We start from the raw sequence: 25,429 nt of genomic DNA, 5'->3' as shown, positions 1-25,429 counted from the left end.
CAGACCAATCATCAAACACACAAGGACTTGTGTGGGCATGTAGGATTCAAAAATGTTGATTTGGGACTCTCTAGATGTACTCAATACATCAGATCTAGAGAGGTTTGACAGAAAGAAGATGTATTGGATAGTTTTTCAGGTTTAGGAAAAATTATCGCTTTCTCTTTAGAGAGAGAGTCTCACTGTCTATGAAAACCAATTCTTGTTTTTCTTGAAAAGTATCGCTTCTTTTCAAGTTTATAAAGATAATTAACTAATTTGATTAATCTTTATTTTATTAAAATAAAACTGATCAATTATAACTTTATTTAATTATTTAATTAAAATCATATTTAAAAAATAATTAAATATATAATTAAAATAAACAAATTATTTGAAATTCAAAATTCAAATCCCAAGGATAGGAAATCCCTGTGTGAGCCACACTCTCTATACAGTGAGTGTGTCGACCACACCATTAGGGTTATCCCTAATTTTCTCATTTGTTTATTTAATTAATATTTAAGACAATATAATTATTCCAAAATAAATATTAGTTCATTCAAAATTAACTTCATCTTAAAATATCAGTTTTAAATAAATAAATAAATATCTTATTTTAAATAAGATAATGATTCATTTCTCTTTATATTAATCCGAACATGATTAATATTTATTTTAACCTATAGTTTTTCAAAATAAAAACTATAGAGTTAAATAGTTAATCATTTCATAATTAATCAATTGACCATAATTATCACATAATTATTTTCTTGCCTTGGAAAATTAATTCATTTGCAATTAAGTCATTCTCTCTACAAATCTTTCTTTTGACATCCTTACCCTTGATAGTGTAGGACACAGGTGATGTGGGGACCATAGACCTATAATACGAAGCTCCAATAAACCATATTATTAATTAAACTCCTTAATCAAATATCTTATTTGTTAATTCCATGATTACTCCACTATAAATATGGAATTGCACTCTAAGTATTTATAGAATTTTATTTACAGACTTTTCTCTTTTAGTCCATTGATATAATAAATAAATGTAGTTCTGTCCTCCATTTATTGGTTCATTAATTAGAGTTGGTCAAGATTACCGTTTTACCCTTCTAATTACCTCTTGATCCTTAAGTACTATTAATTCACTAGTGAATAATTAATCTATAGTCATATTATAGATTTGAGCTCAATAACTATAAATTTCCAAAATTAACCATTAAGGGAACCAATATTCAATCGGTAAGTATGGATTCCATTATTATAAATCATGTTCCCAGATATTGAATCTCCAAAACAAAAGTCATTAGCCTAATTTTACTAAGAAACCATAAAAAGTGAATCAAAAGACTCAATAAACATAAACAGAAGTTCATGAATACTCAGGATTTAGACTGATCTACAAATGATCATCTATTATGATAATAATTAAATTTTTATGTCAAACGACAAGTTTAAAAAGATAATTTATTATCATTGGTCTTATCATAAATAATCTCTATTATATACACTACATTTACTAAGATGTCTATCAACATCAATAATTTGAATCTAAATCACTCGCATCATGTATGCTTAGTAAACCGCACTAGTAACCATTAATTAAAGATTCCTTACTTTATTCATTATATGTGATCTTAATTCTCTTGTACTAATTCAATATCATATTCTCATGAATGAATAAGGAATTTTCTCAATATTATTATATAATTATAACATTAAAATATAATAAAATTGTACTTTTATTTAAATCAATAAAATGTATTTACATGCTTTTAGGATATTAATTCTAACGTGCCAAACACTATGGGTGATCTCTGTTCCATACAGCAAGGGATCAATGCACATCCCAAAGCATCTTTGAAAAGATACATGAAGCTCGTACATCAAATCAATAATGTGGATAAAAAATTGCAATCAATTTGTTTAGAAAAAGTTTGTAGAAACACCCATTCCTTAGTGAGAAACTTTATTTGAATCAGCCAAGAGATTTGAACAATATTCAAATCAGAGAAGGAGTTTTAAATATACCGGATATTAGAGAAGAGAAGGCCAAAATAGCTTCATTAATTATGAAGCCAACCAAGGGAAATCCACCGCTCGAGGAGAGAAAAGAAAAAAAAAAGGAAAGTAGAGCATCAACACTCTCAAAGAGGAGGAAAGAATGTACAAAAATATCCTGACATCCAAAACACGATACTGATAAAGCAAATCTTAAGTGTAAATAAAAACCCAATATGGAAGGAGCCTTTTAAAATCACTTCAGTGCTGGAAAAAATATATCAGAAAAATATTGCCCATTCAAAAAGGACTGGAGGATTCAGGGCATGCTCAGGACTGGAGGTTTGCCATAATTCATTAAAGTTGCAGCTATGACAACGAAGTAGTCAGTTCAAGCAACGACAGAGCAAGGGAAAACCTCATAGGCCACGAGCCCTGACCCTAAGAAGCAGCCTCTGAAACAAATTTTTATGATATTCAGTTATGCAAAACCATCGGTGGAAAGAGAAGTCGCTTTAAGATTTGAGAAAAGGGTTAAAAGGAAGTGCTAATTGCAGCACTCCGTGAATTACATCATGCCAACAGAATGTTATTTCCCACCACACTCGATCACTTTCACTGAAGAAGACTTAAAGAAAGAAAATCTCCCACATGATGATGCTCTAGTCATAAAATTACAGATTTAAATTTCAGTTGGGAAGAGTATTAGTGGAAGGAGGGAGTAGCGACAACATTCTTTTTGATGACGCATTTTAGGTGATAGGAATTCCAGAGGAAAGGATGAGAGCTTCAACAATTCCCATTTTGTCTTTCAACAATGCGAAAGTCGTACTGAGAAAAGCAGTTGAGCTAAAGGTGGTTGTAGCAGAAAGAACTTTAACAATAGAGTTTGTGGTGATTGACTCTTACTCGGTATAATGTGATTATTGGCAAACCATGGGTGCATAGAATACAAGGTGTAGGGGAAAAGATATGTGTTGCTGGCCACATTATTATACGAAATGGGTCATGGGGGAAGCATATAAGACTCTGGGAAAAGGAGATACGATCAATTTTATATGGAAACATATTATTTGACAATTTGGAATCCCCAAGGAAATTATAGTAGATTACGGCACCCCTTCAATAATGCAAAGGTCAAAGAGCTCTGCCAACGGTTAACGATTTATTTGGGCTTTTTGAAGGGTCAGTTAATCACAGGGAAATGACCAAGCATAAGCTACTAACAAGGTCATCTTTGCTAATATAAAAAAAAGATATCGAAGATATGTAATTTTCCTGGCTTGAAAACATCCCAAAATTCTTATGGGCATACAAGACTACTAAACAACTTCCACTACGAAATCCCCTTACGCGATGGTATATGAGATAAAAGTTGTTATCCCCACTCCGCCAATGTTGAGAACTGAATAGCCTTTGTAAAAACCCTCAAAACATACAAGACAAAATCATGTGGAAATCTAAACTTTTACTTTAGTTCATTGTACCAAAAATTCATATAAAAAAATTGGGTGCACACACTTTTAGTTTTAGCAAATGGAATTACAACTATTCTTATATAGAGTTAAAGCAAAACAAATGTCATAAAAGAAATAAAAATCTCCCAACGTTTCTTTTCAAAATGGTGTTCCATCAAAACCTCCCCAGGTCGGGCCACATGTACATATCCACAAGCAGACTCTGGCGCTCACTGCTCCACTTTGTTTTTGCACTTACCTACAACATGAAACAACTAGGTAAGCGAAAACGCTTAGTAAGAATAGCCTTGCACACAAATATACTAAACCCAGCAACGGGTTGCCCTAAGGTAGTTACCACTACCAGTCATAGGGTATTGGGTAATTTCCAACCCTATCATACAATTATCAATAATAGTCCTAATAGAAAATCAAACACATTGCTTGTGCCCAACAACGAATGTTCATACATATCAAAACAACCTGCATTCAGAAATTTCCCAAAGCATCCAACATAGATAACCATATCAAACAATAACTTTGGTTGTTTCTATCAACCAAGTTCACACTTAACACAATAACCTGCACTAAGCAAATTCCCAGAACATACAATATATCACTCATATCGTAATATCCTGCACTCAGAAGATTCTCAGAATATTCAATTATATTTACCACACATCATGAATAAGCAATTAAATTATCAACAAGGGATTTGGGCCACAACCCGATTCCAGCATTTATGTCCTGGCTCCAACCCAGACAATATTACCATTGTCCTGGCTTCAACATGGACTATATACTTACCATATCCTGCCTCCAACCCAGACTATATACTTACTATGTCTTGGCTCCAACCCGGATTATATTACCATTGTCCTGGCTTCAACCCGAACTATATTATGTTAAGCTTCTGGCTTCAACCCAAACCTACTTACCATTTATCCTCAGAATGCCAAAGCATTGCAAGAGTAGGCATTAAGCGTACCCTGGTCTTAATGACCCAAACAAAACTAGTATAATCTACTACTACAAGCACACACTAGTATATTCATGTTGTAGCCAAGAAAGAGAAAGGCTAACTTACTTGGAGTCCTTAGGTGCCAGGTGGATCTTTTAACTCCGCTATTCACTTTTCCCTTCACGGTTACTGTAATTAATACAATGTACTCAGATTAAACAATGGCATACCCGTATAGCTAATATTATACGATAGCTACATTCAATAAAGTTCTCTTAGAGACTCTATACTAAAAATTTCTCTTATACACTTTACCATGTATAAGAGCAAATTTCGCTTTAATCAATTTACGGCTTCCTGAGAAAATCGTCCTTACCGCAACAAGCTCTCCACGCTGTGCATTTTAATATTCTATCTCTAGATGTCTCTCCCAATCGTATTACGCTTAATTTGCTTACTTATAAAAAGAGTTTTAAACAACTCTTAATCTTAGAAAACTACCAACTTTTTACTCAAGTACGGAGTTTACCTTTTTCCATTTTACCCAAAAATACCGCGTTTCAACCTTTTACAATTTATTATCCGTTAACAATAATACTTTTTGATTTACGATTTTATAAAACTAAACTCCTATTTTTACCATCTTTATTCCATAACTTAGGATCTTTATTACATCATTTTCGAAAAGAAAGGGAAAGTGGACCCCGTGTTTAGAAAATGGTAAAAATGAGTTTTCAATAACCTTAAGCAAATTTGGGATTGGTTAGATATCCAAAAATTTAGCTATTTTTTAAAATAACTTCATTTCCAATTTCGAACCTAACTTTTTCTCTATTCATTTTTGCGTGATAAAAATCCCGCTTTTAAGCTCATATTCTATGATAGGTTCTCTAACCACAACCCCTTTAAAATCTCATTCACGTAATATGTGTCCTAATTTAGGTTAAGAGAACTAACCTCCCAAAACTCATTTTTTTGTTAAGGTTTGAAATTAATAATTTCCCCCTTTTTTAGGGCAACTTAGAAAAATTACTACTCCTAACCGTGACATATTTTAATCCAAAATGTTACCAGGGCCTTGATAGATATCTTAAAAAATTTCTCACCATGTTTCATAATTTTGGGATGGCAAAACCCATTAAACCAGTTAAAGAAATCTGGGCAATGCCTGCTGCCCAAGAGTTTTTCTCAGATTTTTTGGGTTATTTGAAATTATATTTCTCTTACAACATAGCCTAGTTTCTAAAATGTTACCAGGATCTTTAATCATATCTAATTTATTTTCTCTGAAAATTTCATAATTTTTAGATAAGGGAACCCATTAAAAGATGTAAGACAATCGGGGCAGTGTTTGTTGCCCAGAAATTTCGTTTTAAGATTATTAGGGAACACTTTGAAAGACCATTACTCTTTAAATATTTTGAATTTTCCTCTAAACTTTTTATGTGATCCTTATACATATTTAAACTAATAGTTTACCAAATTTCATGGTTTTTGACTCAGTAAAACGTGTTCAATATTCGAAACAACCTGGGCAGTGGATGCTACCCATAAATTTTTCAGATTGCATCAAGATGCCAAAAAGTTCATAACTTAGGTTTGAAAACACCATTTTTCAATTTTCCAAATCCCAAACTCAAGTACTCATCTAGAAATATGCAAGCATACACATTATTTTCACAAAAAGAGGTAGTAGGATATGATCTGACCCGTTGGAAGTAAGACCACGAAAACATGGCATGTAACGTTTTGGATAGCCAAGACCGCTACACTATGTGTTTGTAAAGGTGTAGGACTTGCTAATCAAGTCATTTAATTAAAACATGTCACTAATCATAAGTGTGCTAGGGTTAAAAATAAGTTTTGGCCTCAAAAGATACATTTTATAAAATTAAACAGTTTCACATATGGGATCCCGAAAAGAAAATAGTGTTTAAAAGTTGGTTTACAAAATTTCAAAAGTTAAAGACAATCGTCAGCCATACTAAGGCAAAGTAAGCATTTTCGGTCCTCTCATCCCTGCCTTCCCTCTCAACCGTGGCGGCTAAGCAGCCGGTCATGTACATTCAGCTCGCAGAGCTCTCCAAATCTGGACTGATCAAGCTTGCCCTTGCCTTTACCTGCACCACGCAGCACCCGTGAGCCAAGGCCCAGTAAGAAAACACAACACACATCATATACAGTATTAGCAAACAAGTAACCTTTTTAAGCATTCTTTCAAACGTACATATTAGGGAGCCCTTAGTCCCGTTTCAAATATACAACCGGGTGTAGTTTTCTTACCGTTAACTTCTTCATTTATTAATTACAAGCGACGTCCCTCGAGCACGATCATTTCCTGAGCCCTAACTTTAGCACCTAATCACAACCAAGGTATTGGGTTCCATTAATATCCAAATATAGGTTTTCGGGTACAAAACTAACTTCTGGGAAATCAAATACCACCAAGCACGGTGGTGAAATTTATCTCGAGCACACTAGGCTCGATTCCCATGCTTAAAAACCCTAAACGTTCAAGTATGCATCTAAGGGCTGCGGCCCTTGAAGCCTAGTCGCGGCCCTACCCTAAAACAGAACCTAAGGCCTCCCTGGAAGAAGACACGCGCTGCAGCCCTTGCTTTGGGCGCCGCGGCGCTCACCCCTGGTCGAGCCCTCCTGGCTCATCTTCATCCTAAGGTCGCAGCACTCTAGAACAGAGCCACGACCCTTCCCTTCGAGCCCAGAAACTCCACCATTTCTAACCCTTTAACCTTACCCAAAATCATCCCAAAGCTCCCTATTTCAATAACAATCATTCCCACTCTTTTAAGATGACTTTAGCAACATAATTTATCAGAAAAACCCAGCCTAACACACATTAAAATCTCTTTTCAATTTCTGAAACTCAAGAACTTCAAACACTAAAACCAGCCTGTCAAAACTCAAATTTAAGCTTCTAAATCATGAATTATAACTTACCTCTTCAGCTGAACCCTTTCTCTAAGAAGAATCCAAGTAAATTCCCAGCTAATTCCCAAGCTTCCAGCTTAAATTCAACCTTAAACATCAAAATTGCAACTATCTCAACACCCAGCTAGAACTTAGAATTTCCTAACCAAAAAGGAAAGGAATCACTGCTTACCTTAGTACTAATTAAATTCAACCTTAAACATCAAAATTGCAACTATCTCAACACCCAGCTAGAACTTAGAATTTTCTAACCAAAAAGGAAAGGAATCACTGCTTACCTTAGTACTGATTAAATTGTTTGGATAATCCTTGAGTTAAACCTCAAAATCCTCTCTTCAAGTCACTAAATTCCAGCTGAAATCCTCCAAATTTCCCTGTGTCTAGCTTGTGTTTTTCCTTGAGAGAGAAGAGAGAAAATAGGCTGAGAAAGAAAAGTCGGTTTAATTTTGTTCTACTGTTTTCTATTTTTTTTGTAAGTCTACCCTTTATCACTTAGGTCAAACCCGAGGCTCGGGGTGCCAGAAACGTCCCCGAGGGCAAAACGGTAAAATTCTTCAATATTCCCGCCTAGACCTCCTAACCTCAAATATATCTCCATATATTTATTTTCATAACCCGATAGTCTAGATAGCTACCTGATACCTAAAATATCCCTGACTTATCCAAAGTCAACTACTAAGCCCCGTTGTGACTTTTCCCGCTATCTAGCTCCCTAGGATCGCCTCATGTCGCACGCTGCAGATTTACCCACATAATAATGTGGTTCTCACAAGTATAACATTTAATCACAATTTAACATTCATATAATCACACAAGCATTCTTAACATATAATCATGTATTTAATCAATTAATCCACACATGGACCAAATATGCCTTCTCGGCACACTAATCAGGGCCCTTAAGCCATATTAGTGATTTTGGGTCGTTACATGGCAGCATGAATTTTTATACATTCTAGCAAAATAAACACAACTAGAAAAACTCTAGCCACATGCACGCATGCGAATCAACAAATCAATCAAGCTAACTGTGACGACCCAAAATTACTAACAAGGCTTAATGGCCTTGATTAGGGTGCCGGGAGGGCATAATTGGATTATATGTAATTTAAATGCATGATTATGTGATAAGCATGCTTATATGATTATTTGGATATATATGTGATGCATGACTATGTGTATTAGTATGCATGTAGGCTCTGATTAAGCCATAAGGGTATATTCCTAATTTTGGCCCGTTGAGGGAGTAAATGTAAATATTTGTGATTTATTTTTTAGACCACATTATTATGTGGATATATTTGCAACTTGTGACTCAAGGTGATCCTAGTGAGCAGTTTATCGGAAAAGTCACGGTGGGGATTTATACCCAGCTCGGGGGAGTCTGGGGGTATTTTTGGGAATTTGAGAAGTATACTAGAGATTATTTGATATTGAGGAATATAATTGGTGAATAGTTAGGTGTTGGGATGTAAGCGGTAAATTTTAGAGACACTCGAGGAATTAGCGGGAATTGGGAGTAATGACCAAAATGCCCTTATAATGATTTAAAGGCTTAGTTATTATTGGAAGGGCAAGCCTAAATGTCTGTTTTGCCCTTAGAGTGGCTAGTAGTTGTACCAATAACCAGAAATTTTGTAAATTGTCTTTTAAACACTATTTCTTTTGGGATCCCATGTACTAAAATGTTTAAATATATGAAATGCAACTTTTGTGACCAAAATCTTTTAACCCTAGTTCAATTATAGTATCAGTAACACGTTTTTAACTAAATGACTTGATTAGCAAGTCTTGCACTTTTATAAATACACAGTGTAACGATCTTGGCTATCTAGGGCATTACACTAACCTTCAAGCATAAAATAAACTTAAAAAAACAACAAAATGACCTATACAACCAGATCTAACAATAATAACCAAAAACTCACCCTTTGTAGTTCTAGCTCGGAGATGATATTCATTAGCTTTTCAAACTTCCTCCTTGGATTCTACACACTCAAACTAAGCCCCAAAAGTTCCACATGTATACTTTTAAAAGAATGTTAGGGTAGAAGATGGAGATGAGTGGAAAAACATAAAATCTCTAGAACCCTTACCTTTGTTTTCACTAGATCACCAAAAAGCTTAAAATTTTGAGATTCTCCTATAACCACCTCTCTTGAACCCTAGAATACAAGATCCATGCCATGCATGTCCATTAGATCTCATGCATGCATATCCACCCCTTAGGGTTTCAGATTTGAAAAAGAAGGGAAACAAAGTGACAAGGTTTCATACTTACTTGTACACTAGTCTTCCTTGAGCTTATCTTTCCTTCAATGGAGAGTGAGTGCCTAAGCTTGAGGAGAGGAAGGAAATACAGCCATGGAGGCTTGGGGAGCTCTTGGTTTTGGAGAGAGAGAATGGAGAGAGTTCTTTTTGTTTTCTTGAGGAAAAAAGAAATTTAAAAAAAAAAAATTTGATGTGTATGAGGGAGTGATTGGGGTTTAGCACATGAGTGGGTAAGTCTCTTACTCTTCCTAGGGTAGGTCTCCTAGACACTTGAGTACCTAGGGCATAGCCTAGCCACCCATCACACCCTCTCTCCACCTTTGGAAATGACTAAAATGCCCTTGTTCCTTTTATCTCACTTATAATGCACTCAAGGGCCCTTTGGTAATTTCACTTTCTAATTTAACCAAATTTTTACCCTAAGTTTTCAAATATCTCCAAGCTGAATTAAATTAAATAAATGTGACCAAAAATAAAATTTTGTCCCATAACACATAATTTTGGTATTTTACTCAAATTAACCAAAATGCCATTAGAGGCTCGGGCAAGAATTTCCATTCTTAAGCCCGGTAGATTGGAATTAAATCCTCAATCAATTTTTCTTAATTTTATTGGCTCGACTATACAATCCCAGTTGCAAAATATTTTTATGCCATAGTATTTCTCATTTTACCTAATCCGAGATTTTTTCTGTTATTAAGGTTTGCCCCTCGGTCCAAGACAAATTTTATTTGCATAGGCCTAAACCCTCTGCCAAATTAGCACAACGACTATAAAATTCACGAAATAACATAAATTTAACATAATATTATTTATCGAAATAATATGTCACAAAATTATTTACCGGCTCCAACCGGTTACTAACGGTGTCCAAAACACGAGAAGTTACAACCTAAAACAAAGTCTTGAATACTACACAACTAGTTCACAACCTTGAATTTATTGAATAGTTCAAACAAGTTGCACATATTAGAAACATAAAATGCAAGAGCCTAGCAGGCGTCAATACAAAAAGAAAGTAAATCCCAGAGAGTTCAAAGTGGATGAATGGGTGCTCAGACGTGTCACCGACTATTGAAAGAAGCTAGAACCCATATGGGAAGGACCATTCTAAATAGTTGTAGTGCTTGGCAAGGGCTCGTACACATTGAAGAAGATACATAGGGGACAAAGAGTCCCAAGAACATGGAACTTCATGTAATATTAAAGAAATATTATTTTTAGCAGAAGCATAATTAGTTCAAATGTGTGATGCCATCGCGACTCAAAAGTTAATGATAGCCCATTTCACTAATTTGATTACTGAACAATTTACTAAATCTTCATTGTATTTGAACCAGATTTTGTATTAACTTTGAAATCATTTGAAGAGCACATATTGAAGTAAGAGCATGTTCTCTTTCTGAATGATTTAAATAATGGAGGGTCACACAGAGTACGAGAGGGTAGCTAAAGAATTGTTTTGAAAAGACAATGTAATGACCCAACTATTTCTAAGACCTTGGACCATTAAAACTACTAGACATAGCTACTACTTTGAAGAAAACATACATAAGAAATAATAATAACTTTATTAAAACTTCAACATAAATATTGTGCAAATTACAATGTAAAATATAAAATGTGGTATAGGTACCCATTGTTTTAATAAAACATAAAACATAATTTTAAATTATTTGTTCAAAACTAAATGCGGAATTACAAAAGAAAACATAATTCATAAACTAAAATAAACGTTATCCTCGATCGACTCGCAGCCCATTCATCCTCAATACACAAGTCAAGCCACCAAGAATCCTTCCGCCTCCGTATCTAGTTTCCTGTATCACACTAAAAGAAAAAGGAGTGAGCCTAATGCCCAACAAGAAAAATCTACTAACAACATATACTAACAACATATAACATAAATCATATACATAAGACTATAAAAACATATATCATATAAAACTACAATGACCATCATACTTCTTGGGGCTTGTTAACTAAGCAAGTCATGTGCCCATAGATTTGTGGGGCTTGCTAGCCAAGCAAGTCATATGCCCATAAATTATCGGGGCTTGCGAGCTAGACAAGTCATGTGCCCAAGGACTATAAACATACTATTCATAACGTAAATGTAACATAACATAACATAACATAATATATCATATAAACATATAAAATCTATCCTATTTTCCTTACCAAAACCGGGATATTTGAGAACAAGAGTGGGATTAGAACACTCCTAAAACCAAAAGTAAGAATGGTGAGTTTCTAATGAAAAGAGATGAAAAGGAAACTAAACCATCAAAGAGGAAACTTACCGAGAAGAACCTTAAATAAAAGAACTTAAACACCTAACCACAAAACCATAAACAGAAGTTAGGATTTGAAAGAAACTTAAGGAAAACTAAGGAATCATAAAGAATAGAACTTATGAATAATATTACCTTGGATGAACTAGAACCGATCTACACTTCAATATCGAAAACACACTTTATCTCACTACCCAAGTGTTTATAAAGCTTAAGATGATAAAGCTTTTATTCCCCAAAACCCAAGTGTATCACTCTATAGAAATCCTAGCAGCTTGAAGGCTCTGAACATAGCTTGAAGAATGAGAGAAATGGCTAGGTACTAGGTCCTATTTATAGAGTTCAAGGAATGAAAATATCTCCTTTTTGGCTTGAATAAAATAATGAATATTAAATGAAAAATACTTGAATATTCGTCAATCAAATGCTTAAGACTCGGTCAAAAACATTCAGAGGCAAGTCAAGAGGTTAAGGATGAATCAAGCTCGGATTCTACGAAGTTCAAAAAACTGCACCTAGGGCCGATATATCGCCCACCTTAGGCGATATATCGCCTGACCCTATATCCCGAGTGTTCATGGTTTCGTTCATGCGAAGTCAACGTGTTTTTTCGTATCTCCTATGCTGTGATATATTGGCATACATAGATAATTGAAACGTGTTTTTGCACGAATTAGGATAATTAGAGTTGATTAATCAGGTTTGACTGAGTAATACGAAATTCTAGCAAGGTCTGGAAGGCTCTAGAGCTTCTAGAAACTTCTATTATTGAATTATCCATTCAAAAATGCTTAAATCCTCAAATAAACAAGATTGTGACAAGTGTCATGTTCTTAATGGTTCTGGAAGATTTTAGAGTTTCTAGAACTATCTTTTATTTAAACTATAATTAACTCCTTAAATAAACATGATTATGACAAGTGTCATGCTGTTAATGATTCTATCTAAACCTTAGGTTGTAATTAAAATATTTCTATGACCAAAAATATTAATCAAAACTTATGTTATAATTAATATTTCTAAACTATATGTTAAACTTATAAAATCCATAACTATTGTTATGAGTGTCCTACTAAGTCCCGGTTTGAACCAAATTCACGAAATCTAACATACTACAAACTACTACTAACTATCTAGCTAGCTAAGTAAACATTCTGGGACTCTACAATTCTCCCCTACTACAAAGAATTTCGTCCCCAAAATTTACTTACCGAGCTTGCATGTCCTCATCCAACTCCCACGTTGCCTCCCGTTCAGAACTATTACTCCATAGGACTTTGACTATCAGAATACTCTTAGACCGTAATTCCTTCATCCCTCTATCTAGGATGCTAACCGGTCGTTCCCCGTAACTCAAGTCTTTCTGGAGTGCTATCGTATCGTATCATACTTGAGGATGTGAGATGGGTCTGACACATATCTACACAACATCGAGATGTGGAACACATTATGGCTATCTGCTAGTGCTGGCGGTAGGGCTAATCTATATGCAACTACTCCCACTTTGTCCAAAATCTCAAAAGGACCTATAAACCTGGGACTAAGCTTGCCTTTCTTCCCGAATCGCTTCACACCTTTCATAGGAGATATCTTTAAGAAGACTTGATCTCCGACTTTGAATTCCACATCACGCTGCTTGGCATCCGCATAACTTTTCTGATGGCTCTGAGCAGCGAGCATACGCTTTCTAATCAACGCAACTGCATCCTGAGCTTCTCTAACAGCTTTGGGTCCAAGTAGTTGTCTTTCTCCTACCTCATCCCAATGTAACGGCGATCGACACCTCCTTCCATAAAGTAGCTCGTAGGGTGCCATCCCGATTGTTGACTGGTAGCTATTGTTGTAGGAAAATTCTCAAATACTTATTTCATGATCCTACGAAATCAAGTACACAAGCGCGCAACATATCTTCCAAAATCTGTATGGTACGCTCGAAATGACCGTCTGTCTGAGGATGAAATGTCATACTAAGACTTAACTTGGTACCAATGGCTTGCTGCAAGCTTCCCCAAAATCTCGATGTAAGCACATATCCTCTATCAAATACTATTGTTTTAGGAATTCCATGCAGTCTTACTATTTCTTGAACATAAATGTCTGCGTATTGATCTGTTGTATATGAAATCTTGATAGGCAAGAAATGAGCTGACTTGGTTAATCTATCTATTACTACCCAAGCTGAGTCGTGCTGCTTATTCGTTCGTGGCAAACCCGTCACGAAATCCATGGCTATTTCGTCCCATTTCCATTCTGGAATGCTAAGTGGTTGCAATAAGCCTGCAGGCCGCTGATGTTCTGCTTTTACTTGCTGGCATACTAAGCATTTAGACACATACTCCGCTACATTCTTCTTCATTCCTGGCCACCAATACAGTGCTTAAAGATCATGAGTCATCTTGGTCGACCTTGGGTGAACGGAGTATGGGGTATTGTGTGCTTCTTCTAAAATATTCATCTTAATCCCTTGATCATTTGGCATGCATACCCGATCATTATATCTCAATAACCCCTGTCCTAATACTGAGAAATATGTGGCCTTGCCTTCTTTAACTGCATCCATATGTACTACTAATGTGTCATCCTGCCCTTTCCCAATCCGTATTTCTTCTAACAGACTTGACTGGATAGACAAGTTATCCAGCTTACCGATGACTACTTCTATTCTGGCACTGATCAGCTCCTGTTGTAGCGGCTTTTCTAATCCAGCTAATGCCGCTAGACTTCCATAGCTCTTCCTACTTAGCGCATCAACAACTACGTTTGCCTTTCCCGGGTGGTATAGGATTTCGCAGTCATAATCCTTCACTAATTCTAACCACATGCGATGCCTCATGTTGAGCTCCTTCTGAGTGAATAAATACTTTAAGCTTTTGTGGTCCATATAAATCTCAAACTATTCTCCATAAAAATAATGGCGCCATATTTTCAAAGCTAAGACCACCACTACCAACTCCATATCGTGTGTTGGATAGCGTTGCTCGTACTCCTTCAACTGCCTTGAGGTGTAGGCTATCACCTTGTCATTTTGCATCAGCACACAACCCAAACCTTGCTTCGACGCATCGCAGTAGACTACAAACTTGTCGTTGGGTGTCAGTACACAAAGTACTGGTGCTGAACACAGCTTATCTTTAAGCAACTGGAAGCTCTCTTCACACTTATCAGTCCAGTTGAACCTCTGCTGTTTCCGGGTTAGGTTGGTAAGTGGAGTGGCTATCTTAGAAAAACCCTCTACAAACCTCCGATAATAGCCTGCTAGTCCCATAAAACTTCTTACTTTTGACGCGTTCTTTGGTCTTGGCCAATCCTTCACAGCCTCTACTTTAGATGGGTCTACAGCAACTTCTTCCTTGGATACTATGTGCCCGAGGAATGCTACTTGTGAAAGAAAAAATTCGCACTTCTTGAACTTGGTGTAAAGTTGATGCTCCTTTAATCGTAACAAGATCAATCTTAAATGTTCCTCGTGCTTCGTCCTTTGAGTACACCAAAATATCGTCGATGAACACTACAACGAATTTATCCAAGTAATCCTTGAAAACCCTGTTCATCAAATCCATGAATGCGGCTGGAGCGTTGGTAAGACCGAAAGACATAACTAGAAACTCGTAATGCCCATAACGAGTTCTAAAAGTTGTCTTAGGAATATCCTCTTCTTGTACTTTGAGTTGATGATACCTGGACCGTAGATCGATCTTTGAAAACACGGTTGCTCCTCGAAGTTTATCAAACAAGTCGTCAATCCGGGGTAGAGGGTACTTATTCTTAATCGTCATTTTATTCAGCTTATGGTAATCTATGCACATGCGCATGGCTCGGTCTAATGAATCCCAAGTCTAAGAGTTCTTGTAGCTCGTCTTTAACTCCTTGAGTTCGGTAGGTGCCATCCGGTATGGTGCCTTGGAGATAGGCTCGGTGCCCGGTACCAGTTCGATTGTGAAGTCAATTTCCTGAGTCAGCAGCAATCCTAGTAAGTCATCAGGAAATACTTCTGGAAATTCCTTTACAATTTGGATGTCTCCAGCCTTTAGTGGTGTTTCCTCTACCACATCCATGACGCTGGCTAAAAATGCATGACATCCTTTTTCTATCATCCTCTGAGCTTTGAGAGATGAACTAAGTGGTGTACGTAGCCCTGAAACCTTTCTCATAAAGCATAGTCTCTGATCGTCAGGAGTCTCGAACATTACTTGCTTACGTCTGCAGTCGATGGTTGCTCCATGCCGTGCTAGCCAATCCATTCCCATTATCACATTGAAATCTTTAATCTCAAGTTCTATCAAGTCTCCTTCTAGTTCTACGTCCTCGATTTTGATCGGTACACCTCATACTATCCGTGATGATAGGACTATTTCACCCGAATGCAATTCTGTTACAAACCTAGTTCTAAATCTTTCACAAGGTTTGTCTAATTTCTCTATCATTCCTAACGAGATATACGAGTGAGTGGCTCCCGAATCAAATAATACAGAACATACATTATTGAGGATAGGAATCTGACCTGTGACTACTTTATTGCTAGCGTCAGCTTCTCCTTGGGTAAAGGCAAAGACCTTGGCAGGAACCATCGTGTTGTCCCTTTTCTCCTCAGTCTTGAGCTGGGGACATTCTCTCTTCTGGTGTCCTTCCTGACCACAATTGTAGCATCCTTTGGTATTTGCACGACACTCACCAGGATGTTTCTTTTGGCACTTAGCACATTGCGGGTATTCTACATAACCCGGCCTATTACCTCCATTGTTCGTCTGTGCCCTTTTATCGTTATCGGACTGCTTATTGTCAGGATGTTGTCTCTTTTGACCATTATTGTTGCTGGATTGATGGTTGTTGTTTTGACCATTCTGAGGTTGACTTTGCTGTTTAGACTCAAGCTCACTGGCCTCCTCTTTACTAACATTCGCCTGAAGCCTTTCTACTTCTATAGCCGTTTCTAGATTATCGACATAAGTAGTATATCCCGAGTTTGCTAGCTTAACCCCTAACTCAATCTTTGGTCTAAGTCCTCTGACGAACTTGGTAACCCTCAGAAAGTCAGTTGGAACCATCTCTGGTGCAAATTTGGCTAGTCGGTCAAACTGCCGAGCATACTTTGCTACTGATAAGTTCCCTTGCTTCAGACCAGTGAACTCCTCAACTTTTGTAGCGATGACAATTGAGTTGTAGTACTTTTTGTGGAACAGCTCCACAAATCGAGTCCAAGTCATGGTGGCGACATCGTGAGTCTGCTGAACTAAGTCCCACCATATTCTAGCATCCTTCTTGAGAAGAGATGAAATGCAGGATATGCAGTCCGCATTGCCAAGATTCATGTGCGCTAGGATCTGCTCTACATTTCTGAGCCATTCTTCTGCCTTGAAGGGGTCGGTTGTCCCTTCAAAGTTCGGAGCGTGTTGCTTACGGAACCGCTCGTAGATTGGCTCCATGTGCTGAGCTAGATATGGCGCATAGCTTGCCATTGGCCATCCCCCATAAGAACCTACTTGATGGGGTGCTAGAGCCATTGCTGCAGTTGCGGTTGAGGTGAAGGCTGAGTCTGAGTCTGAGCCTGTAGTCGTTGTTGCTGCAGTAATTCCTCAACTTGCTGTCGTAGCCTGGAAATTTTTGTAGTGTTGTCAACCAGCAGCGGCGACGGTTCATATGGTTGGCAGTAGCACACACTCCCCTTCTGTGAACTGGAGGGGCTTCATTGCTCTCAGGAGCGGCGTTGGAGGCATTGGCATTGGTGCAAGCAGACCTTCTAAGCGACATCTTCAGCGGAATTCTAACAGTCAAGAAAAACATGTTAGAACTTACCCTAATAGGCTCTAAGGCAAAAACTTAATCTAAGCAATCATAACTCAGACCTATTAATTATGATTTCTTATGAAAAAGTTATATAAGCCTTCTTTATAATTAGGGTGTGTTTCTAAACTTAGAAAAATAAGACATCTTTATTATTTTGTAAGTGTGTTTCTAATTATCCTATATGACTTAATTCTCAGGCTCGAAACTCATCGTTGATCCAAAGTTAACCATATTGAGGGAGGGCTAGGATCAGTAAAATCGTTCCCACTACTATGGCCCCCTAAACTCTTAATATGGAACCCGATCCATTGATTTGTATCCACCCTCGCCGAACTTGGTCATTATTTATTAAATTTATTATTTATTATGATTGTAAAAAAAATCAAACTCATACATGTCATCAAAATAACAATGATATTTATTTGGAAAAACAGTTTTCACTAAGTGCAATCATAAATGCAAATATAATAAATAAAATAAAGAAAGAAACTAATCTATTCTAAAAATCAGGATCTTCTACATCTGATCATTCATCTAACATATCATCATCTATCTCCTCATAATCATCATTTTCGTGAGCCTCAAAATTTCCTCTAGGAAGATTCGTAAAAAAGCTTTTTTTTTTTTTTTTTGTTCTTTTGTGAATTGGAATTCCATCTTAGAGGTAAACCTAAGTATGAGAAAATAATATCTCATAGCTACTCATAATTCATCTTCATCATCTATTGTCTCCCATATTTCTTTGCAATTACAATAGGAAAATCTTTAAAAAGTCTAATCACTAAAACATATTGCTCCGTTGCTCTCATCATGATTTGTTTAGTCGTTTGGAGGTGACTTATCTCGTTGTGGAATAAAAGTAATCTCCGAGTGATTCTTTCTGATACCCTTACTATATTCCTTGGCTCTCTAATCCTCTTTAAGGCCTTAATGGCTCGAATATCGTCATAGGTTAAGGCTACATCCATTCTTAACAGAAAACATAAGGCTAAAACGTTAGCTAATAACATAAACACTTACATTGGCGGTTAGATTCGGAGCTTGAGCGTGTGTACCAAGGAGAACTTCCTGCAAATGAACCGTTGTTTTGATACCAACTATAATGACCCAACTTTTCTAAGACCTTGGACCATTAAAACTACTAGACATAGCTACTACTTTGAAGAAAGCATACATAAGAAATAATAACAACTTTATTAAAACTTCAACATAAATATTGTGCAAATTACAAAGTAAAATATAAAATGTGGTATGGGTACCCATTGTTTTAATAAAACATAAAACATAACTTTAAATTATTTGTTCAAAACTAAATGTGGAATTACAAAAGAAAACATAATGCAGAAACTAAAATAAATGCCATCCTTGATCGACTCGCAGCCCATTCATTCCATTCATCCTCAATACACAAGTCAAGCCACCAAGAATCCTTCCGCCTCCGTATCTAGTTTCCTGCATCACACTAAAAGAAAAAGGAGTGAGCATAATGCCCAGCAAGGAAAATCTACTAATAACATATAACATATAACATAAATCATATACATAAGACTATAAAACATATATCATATAAAAATACAATGGCCATCATACTTCTTGGGGCTTGTTAACTAAGCAAGTCATGTGCCCATAGATTTGTGGGGCTTGCTAGCCAAGCAAGTCATATGCCCATAAATTATCGGGGCTTGCGAGCTAGACAAGTCATGTGCCCAAGGACTATAAACATATTATTCATAACGTAAACATAACATAACATAACATAATATATCATATAAACATATAAAATCTATCCTATTTTCCTTACCAAAACCGGGATATTTGAGAACAAGAGTGGGATTAGAACACTCCTAAAACCAAAAGTAAGAATGGTGAGTTTCTAATGAAAAGAGATGAAAAGGAAACTAAACAAGAGGAAACTTACCGAGAAGAACCTTAAATAAAAGAACTTAAACACCTAACCATAAAACCATAAACAGAAGTTAGGATTTGAAAGAAACTTAAGGAAAGCTAAGGAATCATAAAGAATAGAACTTATGAATAATATAACCTTGGATGAACTAGAACCGATCTACACTTCAATATCGAAAACACACTTTATCTCACTACCCAAGTGTTTATAAAGCTTAAGATGATAAAGCTTTTATTCCCCAAAACCCAAGTGTATCACTCTATAGAAATCCTAGCAGCTTGAAGGCTCTGAACACAGCTTGAAGAATGAGAGAAATGGCTGGGTACTAGGTCCTATTTATAGAGTTCAAGGAATGAAAATATCTCATTTTTGGCTTGAATAAAATAATGAATATTAAATGAAAAATACTTGAATATTCGTCAATCAAATGCTTAAGACTCGGTCAAAAACATTCAGAGGCAAGTCAAAAGGTTAAGGGATGAATCAAGCTTGGATTCTACGAAGTTCGAAAAACTGCACCTAGGGCCGATATATCACCCACCTTAGGTGATGTATCGCCTGACCCTATATCCCGAGTGTTCGTGGTTTCGTTCGTGCGAAGTCAACGTGTTTTCCGTTATCCATACGTAGATAATTTAAACGCGTTTTTGCACGAATTTAGGATAATTATAGTTGATTAATCAGGTTTGACTGAGTAATACGTGATTCCAGCAAGGTCTGGAAGGGTCCAGAGCTTCTAGAAACTTCTATTATTGAATTATCCATTTAAAAATGCTTAAATCCCTCAAATAAACAAGATTGTGCAAGTGTCATGTTTTTAATGGCTCTGGAAGATTCTAGAGTTTCTAGAACTTTCTTTTATTTAAACTATGATTAACTCCTTAAATAAGCATGATTATGACAAGTGTCATGCTCTTAATGGTTCTATCTAAACCTTAGGTTATAATTAAAATATTTCTATGACCAAAAAAATTAATCAAACCTTATGTTATAATTAATATTTCTAAACTATAGGTTAAACTTATAAAATCCATAACTATTGCTACGAGTGTCCTATTAAGTCCCGATTTGAACCAAAATCCACAAAATCTAACATACTACAAACTACTACTAACTATCTAGCTAGCTGAGTAAACATTCTGGGATTCTACAGACAAGTACTGTGTAAATGTATTTGTTGTAACTGTTTTGCTAGTACAGAATATTCTCTGCAGGAAACATCAAGATTCCCCTTAGTAGAGTCAGAGCACGCAAATAATGCCATACACTCGAAATAACAAATATGGGGAAATCATGAATCGAAAGGAGGAGTTGGCACTAATGATGGAAATGTTGACCAACCGTTAAAGAGAAATAAATGGATTGATAATCGATGATTGTGGAGAAGCCCTAATAATTGAGTTACTGTAAATACAATGCTTCACAAAGGTGAAGTCGACCGGTAACAAAAAATAAGAGAAATGCAAAAAATCCACCCAAGAAAAATGGAAGATTATAAAGAAAAGAAGAAAAAAAGCATAAAATTCAATAGAAACTAAGTTTTGATGCTTTATAGCGTCAATTTTTTCTTGTAGAATTACGATAGCAGTCAAGTTTCAAATAAAAGAGAGAAATAAGAATCCAAGGAAGCCACTAGAAAAGGCTCTTCAAAATATGATTCGAGGCCATCAAGAAGAACAGTCAGTGCTGAGCAAATGCAAGCCAAGGTAGTGTCCAAAGGTGTGAAGAACAATCAGGGCTGAGCACGCATGTAATATTCTTTGCCAGCCAAAATATACCGCAGTAGGTTTCCAGACCCCCACCAGTCATCCATAGTCGAGTAGTTATTCGGGGACTAAGCCCCATTTGGACAACAAAGAAATTAGAACCTATGGTTGACTGAATGCTTCCAGTAGAGGTAACTGTAGACCACTGCGAGAGCCACTCCGTGATTTCTCGAAAGGAGTGGCTTAGAATAAAGGTAGGCTAAGGGAGGCAATCTCATAGGTCTTGACAATGTAATCAGACAACCAAGCAACCTCAAACCATTGGCTAAGTCTTCCAAAACGGAGGGTGGGTTTGGGGGGGGGGGGGGGGGGAGGAAGGTAGGAGCATGCAACCCTGCATATGGTGGTATGAGGAAAACAGTGATCTAGTAAATAACTTCACGTGCCAATATTCCTATCCAGAACTATAGAGCTGCTTCAGGATCACGATCCCCTGGAAGCCAGTACTCACAATCTAGGGATCTTCAACAACTACAAGGAGAAAAGTTCGAGTAGAAGATCTGAGCCACCCACAAAATTTTTGAGTGGCAGAAGAGATAAATAATTAGACAACATGTAGAGTTGATGAATCGAGAGGGGGGGGGGGGGGGAGGAAGGTAGGAGCATGCAACCCTGCATATGGTTGTATGAGGAAAACAGTGATCTAGCAAATAACTTCACGTGCCAATATTCCTCACCAAAACTATAGAGCTGCTTCAGGATCGCGATCCCCTGGAAGCCAGTACTCACAATCTAGGGATCTTCAACAACTACAAGGAGAAAAGTTCGAGTAGAAGATCTGAGCCACCCACAAAATTTTTGAGTGACAGAAGAGATAAATAATTAGACAACATGTAGAGTTGATGAATCGAAAACCATAGCTTCTGCCAGATTAAGCATATCTATTATTTATAGAACATAGCCTCTAGCGGATAAATTAGAGCTATATTTTAGAAAATAGGTTCTGGCAGATGAAGCAGAGCTATTTTTTTGTGTAATGTGACCTCTGGCAGACAATGCAGAGCTATTCTTTATGAAACATAGATTTTGGCATAATAAGCATAGCCATATTTGTATTTTATAACCTTACAATAGATATTAATAAAGTACGAAAATATTTTATCATTTTGAAGGAAGGTAGGAGCATGCAACCCTATATATGGTGGTATGAGGAAAACAATGATCTAGCAAATAACTTCAGGTGCCAATATTCCTCACCAGAACTATAGAGCTGCTTCAGGATCACGATCCCCTGGATGCCAGTACTCACAATCTAGGGATCTTCAACAACTACAAGGAGAAAAGTTGGAGTAGAAGATACGAGCCACCCACAAAATTTTTGAGTAGCAGAAGAGATAAATAATTAGACAACATGTAGAGTTGATGAATCGAAAACTATAGCTTCGGCTAGATTAAGCATATCTATTATTTATAGAACATAACCTCTGGCGGATAAATTAGAGCTATATTTTAGATAATAGATTCTGGCAGATGAAACAGAGCTATTTTTTTTGTGTAACATGACCTCTGGTAGACAATGCAAAGCTATTCTTTATGAAACATAGATTTTGGCATAATAAGCATAGCCATATTTGTATTTTTATAACCTTACAATAGATATTAATAAAGTACGCAAATATCTTATAATTTTGAAAGAGTAATTCATTCAAGTTGTTTATATTTTAGTAGTAGAGCAAAAATAATCATTTGTTCATAAATATCCAATTTTATGAATAAAATTCCTCTACTTTGAGAACTTCACAATTTTTAATTTCCTTATCATAGATTTCGAGAATTGAATTTCTGATTCCCGATTGCACGGATTAATAGCGAGAATGATAAGCAACATATTTAGCAATAAAAGATAATTAGCGACATGTTGAAGAGATTTGAGTATCGCACCACCGAAATACTAAAGCTTCGCTGGAGAAAAGATAGAGCACGGGCAAAAAGAATTAGTCAACAGAAAAATCTTAGAAAATCTCGAGATGTAAGGAACAGTTAGAGGCTTTGATAGAAGAATTTACTGAGCAATGAAAGATAATAAATAGGATGGTAACGAACATGTAAAGAAACCCTAAGCGATGGGCACATATTAACAGTCAAGGATACACAGGCAAACCTTTCAGCAAGAGAAAGAGAAGAAGCACACTTTTTTTTAGCAAACAGAAAGATTGAAAGTGAGCAGAGTGAATTTGATTCAAAGTAACAAAGGAGCGATGAAGAGCTTAAACGAAGATCACAGTTGGTGAAATAAATCTCAAAAGTTCTCAGCAATCCTTTAGATGATGATGTTTGTTCAAAAAATGATGGTGATCAAAGTTTGAATGAGAAAGAAAAATCCAAAACGAAATAAGACACTACTTACCGCTACAGGTGAGATGATTTGCAGGAAAAATGAAGAGCAATCAAAGCTGAGCAAATCTGGGGAAACGCCATATCCATGCATGAGAAGACAAATCAGGGCTAAGCAAAGCTGGGGAAATTCCTAGCCATAAGTGGTTGCCAATTGGTCGAAAGGCTCCCAACAGTCGGGCCGACATTTAAAGGGAACTTCTAGGAGATAGAGGCCCTTCTCGGACGACAACGACGGCGAAGTGAAAGGACAAAACTTCTAGCTAGTCTAATGCTTCGAGTTGGTGACCTCTCAACCTATTACAAGAAGACTACACAATGGTAACCTCCACGCAATTGCAAAGGGAAGATAATGAAGAGAGACAACGGCTCCGAAGTGCTCTAAGTGTTTGCCTGTCTGGCATAATGAGAGCATGGTAACCTTTGTTCCGACCAGAGAACCAAGATTCACACAACATGTTTGGACCACAGTCTCTCAAATTTAATCCAGTGGTTGTTTCATGGGTGAGACCCCAACAAGCCAGTACACCCTGATAACCCTACAAACATCGCCTCCAAATCGAACTCAATCAAACATGGAAAGGCAGATGAGCAGAGGAAACAGTTCTGCTAACAATGATTCAGGGTCTGTATCATATTATTCGTCAAAAAATTCGAGTAGCAGATCTGGGTTACTCTATAAAAGTTTGAGTAGCAGAGAAATTGTATAGTAATAACGTGATAGACATAAAGCTCGATTGATTAAAATGCAAAATATAATGGCTGGTTGAATGGGTCGAACATAGCTTGTAGTTTTCAAAGTTTGAATAAATTATAGAATGTAGCAGTTGAATGAATGAGTAGAGCATTGCTTATATTCATTACAATACGATCAAATGAAATGTAGAACGTACAATTCAAATGAATGAGCAGAGCATTGCATATATTTATTATACTACGATTGAATGAAATGTAGAACGTAGCATTCAAATGAATGAGCAAAGCATTGTTTGTATTCATTACAATTTGACTGAATGAAACATAGAGTGTAGCATTCGAATGAATGAGCAAATTATAGTTTGTATTTTGTATGATTTTACTTAAAGTACGCATTTTTTAGTGAAAGGTTGACATCTTGGCGACTTTAAGCAAAATTGTTTGGCAAAGCAGTAAACGCGATTCCTAAATTTGGAACTAAAAAGAAAGAAAAATGACATATCATGGCCCAATAGTAGGACATTGCAATGGATTAAGTGAACAAAATAATGCAGAGAAGAAGAGAGAGCTCAATTGACAAAGTTATCATAGAACAACATTTATTACATGTCTCTTGGATAAAGCGTCAAAAAATGATAGTAAATGCAACTGAATAAGAGCCTAGTTTAACAAGCAGCATGACTGTGGTTAAAGAAGTAGTAGAGGATAGTCACAAACAAACTTCAGCTTGATAACCAAAAGTTTGTTTACGAAAGTATTTGATTGGTTAAAAAATGGTGGCAACCGAGTAAGAACAACACCAATTTTATGATTCAACAATATAAAATCTGATCAGTACGGTCTTCAAAACAAGCGATGTTCAGGGTTAATCCTTGCTACTCATGTGGCGAGGATCATCATTTCTTTCCGTAATTCAGGGAATCCAATCCCATAATGCTTGCATGAGAAAGATAACAGAAGGCAACTGTCCAACATTTTTTGAAATGAGCAAGAAATGGTACGCCAATAAACTCTATAAATATCCT

General features: G+C 36.4%; 1 long non-coding RNA gene across 1 annotated transcript; it reads right to left on the bottom strand.

Annotated features, from left to right (window-relative positions):
* Positions 1–18,877: 18,877 nt before the first annotated feature.
* LOC133820226 (uncharacterized) lies at positions 18,878–24,226 on the bottom strand. Its single transcript, XR_009886656.1, has 2 exons — positions 23,722–24,226; positions 18,878–19,164 (listed from the first exon to the last, which is right to left on the bottom strand). It is a non-coding gene; the product is annotated as an uncharacterized LOC133820226 (long non-coding RNA).
* Positions 24,227–25,429: the final 1,203 nt, after the last annotated feature.

The sequence above is a fragment of the Humulus lupulus genome, chromosome 1 (genome assembly GCF_963169125.1).
Source record: "Humulus lupulus chromosome 1, drHumLupu1.1, whole genome shotgun sequence".
Lineage (NCBI taxonomy): Eukaryota > Viridiplantae > Streptophyta > Magnoliopsida > Rosales > Cannabaceae > Humulus > Humulus lupulus.
Note: the sequence above shows the minus strand (reverse complement) of the source record. Positions and strands in the feature narration are given on the sequence as shown.